The sequence below is a fragment of the Oncorhynchus kisutch genome, unplaced genomic scaffold (assembly GCF_002021735.2).
Source record: "Oncorhynchus kisutch isolate 150728-3 unplaced genomic scaffold, Okis_V2 Okis06b-Okis10b_hom, whole genome shotgun sequence".
NCBI classification, from domain to species: Eukaryota; Metazoa; Chordata; class Actinopteri; order Salmoniformes; family Salmonidae; genus Oncorhynchus; species Oncorhynchus kisutch.
The window spans coordinates 14163029-14171656 of record NW_022261983.1 but is presented as its reverse complement, the minus strand read 5'-3'; the positions used below and the strand labels follow the sequence as shown (position 1 = coordinate 14171656).

Sequence of the window (8628 nt, the reverse complement as noted above, 5' to 3'; positions counted from 1 at the left end):
AGTACGGATTGGTTGATTGAGGGAAATAAACTATTGTCTGTTGAGTACCTGTGTTGTGTTAAGGCCATTTACTGTACTGAGAATGAATCTGCTGATGATAAAATCTACTTTAGTTCAGATGGACAGAGAACAGGGACTGTCTGTAGGGGCCCTCTGCTACACAACACACTACTATATCAACACACAGAGAACAGGGACTGTGTAGGGGCCCTCTGCTACACAACATACTACTATATCAACTGATACACAACATACTGATACACAACATACTACTACATCAACTGATACACAACATACTACTACACAACATACTACTACATCAACTGATACACAACATACTACTACATCAACTGATACACAACATACTACTATATCAACTGATACACAACATACTACTACATCAACTGATACTGTGCTCTGAAAAAGTGTGTGTTCCGCGGACCGCTCCGGCTTATGATACTGTTGTATTAAAAGTCTATATTGATTTTCACAAAGTTCTTGGTTGTGTCATATTTGAACCGATTTTCCACTACAATACACAACATACTACTACATCAACTGATACACAACATACTACTACATCAACTGATACACAACATACTACTACATCAACTGATACACAACATACTGATACACAACATACTACTACATCAACTGATACACAACATACTGATACACAACATACTACTACATCAACTACTACTACATCAACTGATACACAACATACTACTACATCAACTGATACACAACATACTACTACACAACATACTGCTACATCAACTGATACACAACATACTACTACACAACATACTGCTACATCAACTGATACACAACATACTACTACATCAACTGATACACAACATACTGATACACAACATACTACTACATCAACTGATACACAACATACTACTACACAACATACTACTACATAAACTACTACTACATCAACTGATACACAAACATACTACTACATCAACTGATACACAACACACTACTACACACAACATACTACTACATCAACTGATACACAACATACTACTACATCAACTGATACACAACATACTACTACATCAACTGATACACAACATACTACTACACAACACACTACTACATCAACTGATACACAACATACTACTACATCAACTGATACACAACATACTACTACATCAACTGATACACAACATACTGATACACAACATACTACTACATCAACTGATACACAACATACTACTACACAACATACTGCTACATCAACTGATACACAACATACTACTACATCAACTGATACACAACATACTGATACACAACATACTACTACATCAACTGATACACAACATACTACTACACAACATACTACTACATCAACTACTACTACATCAACTGATACACAACATACTACTACATCAACTGATACACAACATACTACTACATCAACTGATACACAACACACTACTACATCAACTGATACACAACATACTACTACACAACATACTACTATATCAACTGATACACAACATACTACTACACAACATACTACATCAACTGATACACAACATACTACTACATCAACTGATACACAACATACTACTACACAACACACTACTACATCAACTGATACACAACATACTACTACATCAACTGATACACAACATACTACTACATCAACTGATACACAACATACTACTACATCAACTGATACACAACATACTGATACACAACATACTACTACATCAACTGATACACAACATACTACTACACAACATACTACTACATCAACTACTACTACATCAACTGATACACAACATACTACTACATCAACTGATACACAACATACTACTACACAACATACTACTATATCAACTGATACCAGTACGGATTGGTTGATTGAGGGAAATAAACTATTGTCTGTTGAGTACCTGTGTTGTGTTAAGGCCATTTACTGTACTGAGAATGAATCTGCTGATGATAAAATCTACTTTAGTTCAGATGGACAGAGAACAGGGACTGTCTGTAGGGGCCCTCTGCTACACAACACACTACTATATCAACACACAGAGAACAGGGACTGTGTAGGGGCCCTCTGCTACACAACATACTACTATATCAACTGATACACAACATACTGATACACAACATACTACTACATCAACTGATACACAACATACTACTACACAACATACTACTACATCAACTGATACACAACATACTACTACATCAACTGATACACAACATACTACTATATCAACTGATACACAACATACTACTACATCAACTGATACTGTGCTCTGAAAAAGTGTGTGTTCCGCGGACCGCTCCGGCTTATGATACTGTTGTATTAAAAGTCTATATTGATTTTCACAAAGTTCTTGGTTGTGTCATATTTGAACCGATTTTCCACTACAATACACAACATACTACTACATCAACTGATACACAACATACTACTACATCAACTGATACACAACATACTACTACATCAACTGATACACAACATACTGATACACAACATACTACTACATCAACTGATACACAACATACTGATACACAACATACTACTACATCAACTACTACTACATCAACTGATACACAACATACTACTACATCAACTGATACACAACATACTACTACACAACATACTGCTACATCAACTGATACACAACATACTACTACATCAACTGATACACAACATACTACTACACAACATACTGCTACATCAACTGATACACAACATACTACTACATCAACTGATACACAACATACTGATACACAACATACTACTACATCAACTGATACACAACATACTACTACACAACATACTACTACATAAACTACTACTACATCAACTGATACACAACATACTACTACATCAACTGATACACAACACACTACTACATCAACTGATACACCATACTACTACATCAACTGATACACAACATACTACTACTACATCAACTGATACACAACACACTACTACATCAACTGATACACAACATACTACTACACAACATACTACTATATCAACTGATACACAACATACTACTACACAACATACTACATCAACTGATACACAACATACTACTACATCAACTGATACACAACATACTACTACACAACATACTACTACATCAACTGATACACAACATACTACTACATCAACTGATACACAACATACTACTATATCAACTGATACACAACATACTACTACATCAACTGATACTGTGCTCTGAAAAAGTGTGTGTTCCGCGGACCGCTCCGGCTTATGATACTGTTGTATTAAAAGTCTATATTGATTTTCACAAAGTTCTTGGTTGTGTCATATTTGAACCGATTTTCCACTACAATACACAACATACTACTACATCAACTGATACACAACATACTACTACATCAACTGATACACAACATACTACTACATCAACTGATACACAACATACTACTACACAACACACTACTACATCAACTGATACACAACATACTACTACATCAACTGATACACAACATACTACTACATCAACTGATACACAACATACTGATACACAACATACTACTACATCAACTGATACACAACATACTACTACACAACATACTGCTACATCAACTGATACACAACATACTACTACATCAACTGATACACAACATACTGATACACAACATACTACTACATCAACTGATACACAACATACTACTACACAACATACTACTACATCAACTACTACTACATCAACTGATACACAACATACTACTACATCAACTGATACACAACATACTACTACATCAACTGATACACAACACACTACTACATCAACTGATACACAACATACTACTACACAACATACTACTATATCAACTGATACACAACATACTACTACACAACATACTACATCAACTGATACACAACATACTACTACATCAACTGATACACAACATACTACTACACAAACACACTACTACATCAACTGATACACAACATACTACTACATCAACTGATACACAACATACTACTACATCAACTGATACACAACATACTACTACATCAACTGATACACAACATACTGATACACAACATACTACTACATCAACTGATACACAACATACTACTACACAACATACTACTACATCAACTACTACTACATCAACTGATACACAACATACTACTACATCAACTGATACACAACATACTACTACATCAACTGATACACAACACACTACTACATCAACTGATACACAACATACTACTACACAACATACTACTATATCAACTGATACACAACATACTACTACACAACATACTACATCAACTGATACACAACATACTACTACATCAACTGATACACAACATACTACTACACAACACACTACTACATCAACTGATACACAACATACTACTACATCAACTGATACACAACATACTGATACACAACATACTACTACATCAACTACTACTACATCAACTGATACACAACATACTACTACATCAACTGATACACAACATACTACTACACAACATACTGCTACATCAACTGATACACAACTACATACTACTACATCAACTGATACACAACATACTACTACACAACATACTGCTACATCAACTGATACACAACATACTACTACATCAACTGATACACAACATACTGATACACAACATACTACTACATCAACTGATACACAACATACTACTACATCAACTACTACTACATCAACTGATACACAACATACTACTACATCAACTGATACACAACATACTACTACATCAACTGATACACAACATACTACTACATCAACTGATACACAACACACTACTACATCAACTGATACACAACATACTACTACACAACATACTACTATATCAACTGATACACAACATACTACTACACAACATACTACTACATCAACTGATACACAACATACTACTACACAACATACTACTACATCAACTGATACACAACATACTACTACACAACATACTACTACATCAACTGATACACAACATACTACTACACAACATACTACTACATCAACTGATACACAACATACTACTACACAACATACTACTACATCAACTGATACACAACATACTACTACACAACATACTACTACATCAACTGATACACAACATACTACTACACAACATACTACTACATCAACTGATACACAACATACTGATACACAACATACTACTACACAACATACTACTACACAACATACTACTACACAACACACTACTACACAACACACTACTACATCAACTGATACACAACATACTATATCAACTGATACACACCATACTACTACACAACATACTACTACATCAACTGATACACACCATACTACTACACAACATACTACTACATCATCTGATACACAACATACTGATACACAACATACTACTACATCAACTGATACACAACATACTACTACATCAACTGATACACAACATACTACTACATCAACTGATACACAACATACTACTACATCAACTGATACACAACATACTACTACATCAACTGATACACAACATACTACTACATCAACCGATACACAACATACTACTACATCAACTGATACACAACATACTACTACATCAACTGATACACAACATACTACTACATCAACTGATACACAACATACTACTACATCAACTGATACACAACATACTACTACATCAACTGATACACAACATACTACTACATCAACTGATACACAACATACTACTACATCAACTGATACACAACATACTGATACACAACATACTACTATATCAACTGATACACAGCCAGAGAGATAACAGTTGTTACCAGTCTGCAACTAGATAGATAACAGTTATCATTACCTGTCTGCATTAGATAGATAACAGTTATAGTTACCAGTCTGTAACTAGATAGATAACAGTTATCGTTACCAGTCTGCAACTAGATAGATAACAGTTGTTACCAGTCTGCAACTAGATAGATAACAGTTATCGTTACCAGTCTATAACTAGATAGATAACAGTTATCGTTACCGGTCTATAACTAGATAGATAACAGTTATCGTTACCAGTCTATAACTAGATAGATAACAGTTATCGTTACCAGTCTATAACTAGATAGATAACAGTTATCGTTACCAGTCTGCAACTAGATAGATAACAGTTATAGTTACCAGTCTGTAACTAGATAGATACCAGTTATAGTTAGTTGTCTGTCTGTCTGTGTCTGTCTGTCTGGTTCCAACACTCGGTCTGTCTGTCTCTCTCTCTGTCTGGTTCCAACACTCACTCTGTCTGTCTGTCTGTCTGGTTCCAACACTCACTCTGTCTGTCTGTCTGGTTCCAACACTCACTCTGTCTGTCTGTCTGGTTCCAACACTCACTCTGTCTGTCTGTCTGGTTCCAACACTCACTCTGTCTGTCTGTCTGTCTGGTTCCAACACTCACTCTGTCTGTCTGTCTGTCTGGTTCCAACACTCACTCTGTCTGTCTGTCTGTCTGGTTCCAACACTCACTCTGTCTGTCTGTCTGGTTCCAACACTCACTCTGTCTGTCTGTCTGGTTCCAACACTCACTCTGTATGTCTGTCTGGTTCCAACACTCACTCTGTCTGTCTGTCTGTCTGGTTCCAACACTCACTCTGTCTGTCTGTCTGTCTGGTTCCAACACTCACTCTGTCTGTCTGTCTGGTTCCAACACTCACGCTGTATGTCTGTCTGTCTGTCTGTCTGTCTGTCTGGTTCCAACACTCACTCTGTCTGTCTGTCTGTCTGTCTGGTTCCAACACTCACTCTGTCTGTCTGTCTGGTTCCAACACTCACTCTGTCTGTCTGTCTGGTTCCAACACTCACTCTGTCTGTCTGTCTGGTTCCAACACTCACTCATTCTGTCTGTCTGGTTCCAACACTCACTCTGTCTGTCTGTCTGGTTCCAACACTCACTCTGTCTGTCTGTCTGGTTCCAACACTCACTCTGTCTGTCTGTCTGTCTGGTTCCAACACTCACTCTGTCTGTCTGTCTGGTTCCAACACTCACGCTGTATGTCTGTCTGTCTGTCTGTCTGTCTGGTTCCAACACTCACTCTGTCTGTCTGTCTCTCTGTCTGTCTGTCTGGTTCCAACACTCACTCTGTCTGTCTGTCTGTCTCTCTGGTTCCAACACTCACTCTGTCTGTCTGTCTCTCTGGTTCCAACACTCACTCTGTCTGTCTGTCTGTCTGTCTGTCTGTCTGTCTGGTTCCAATACTCACTTTGTCTGTCTGTCTCTCTGTCTGTCTGGTTCCAACACTCACTTTGTCTGTCTGTCTCTCTGTCTGTCTGGTTCCAACACTCTGTCTGTCTGGTTCCAACACTCACTCTGTCTGTCTGTCTCTCTGTCTGTCTGGTTCTAACACTCACTCTGTCTGTCTGTCTCTCTGTCTGGTTCCAACACTCTGTCTGTCTGTCTGTCTGTCTGTCTGGTTCCAACACTCACTCCGTCTGTCTGTTTCCCTCTACCTCTGTTCTGATAATCAGGTCTCTGACCCTTATTATAAAATATGTAATAAAACCTGAATCCTTTTATGAACCTGCTGCTTCTGAACATTGATAATGTGTCTGTGTGTGTGTGTACTGTCTGTATGTGTGTGTACTGTTTGTATGTGTGTGTGTGTGTGTGTGTACTGTCTGAATGTGTGTGTGTGTACTGTCTGAATGTGTGTGTGTGTGTACTGTCTGAATGTGTGTGTGTGTACTGTCTGTGTCTGTGTGTGTACTGTCTGTGTCTGTACTGTCTGTGTCTGTGTGTGTACTGTCTGTGTCTGTGTCTGTACTATCTGTATGTGTGTGTACTGTCTGTATGTGTGTGTACTGTCTGTGTGTGTGTACTGTTTGTATGTGTGTGTACTGTCTGTGTGTGTGTGTGTGTGTGTGTGTGTACTGTCTGTGTGTGTGTGTGTGTGTGTACTATCTGTATGTGTGTGTACTGTCTGTATGTGTGTGTACTGTCTGTGTGTGTGTACTGTCTGTATGTGTGTGTACTGTCTGTGTGTGTGTGTGTACTGTCTGTGTGTGTGTGTGTACTGTCTGTATGTGTGTGTGTGTGTGTGTACTGTCTGAATGTGTGTGTGTGTACTGTCTGAATGTGTGTGTACTGTCTGTATGTGTGTGTACTGTCTGTGTGTGTGTGTACTGTCTGTATGTGTGTGTACTTTCTGTATGTGTGTGTACTGTCTGTGTGTGTGTGTGTGCTGTCTGTGTGTGTGTGTGTGCTGTCTGTATGTGTGTACTGTCTGTGTGTGTGTACTGTCTGTGTGTACTGTCTGTGTGTGTGTCTCTGTGTGTGTACTGTCTGTGTGTACGGTCTGTGTGTGTGTGTGTGTACTGTCTGTGTGTGTGTGTCTGTGTGTACTGTCTGTGTGTACGGTCTGTGTGTGTGTACTGTCTGTGTGTGTGTGTACTGTCTGTGTGTACGGTCTGTGTGTGTGTGTACTGTCTGTGTGTGTGTGTCTGTGTGTACTGTCTGTGTGTACGGTCTGTGTGTGTGTGTGTGTACTGTCTGTGTGTGTGTGTACTGTCTGTGTGTGTGACTATCCTCACCTGTCTCCAGTCTTAGCAGCAGGACCCAGACAGTGGTCAGGTCTAAACTCAAACATTATCTCCACTATATTAATGAAATGA

At 38.2% G+C, this 8628-nt stretch overlaps 1 pseudogene; it reads left to right on the top strand.

Annotated features, from left to right (window-relative positions):
- Positions 1-317, top strand: part of LOC116359955 (regulator of G-protein signaling 9-like) — a 31430-nt pseudogene extending 31113 nt beyond the window's left edge.
- The last annotated feature ends 8311 nt before the right edge of the window (positions 318-8628 follow it).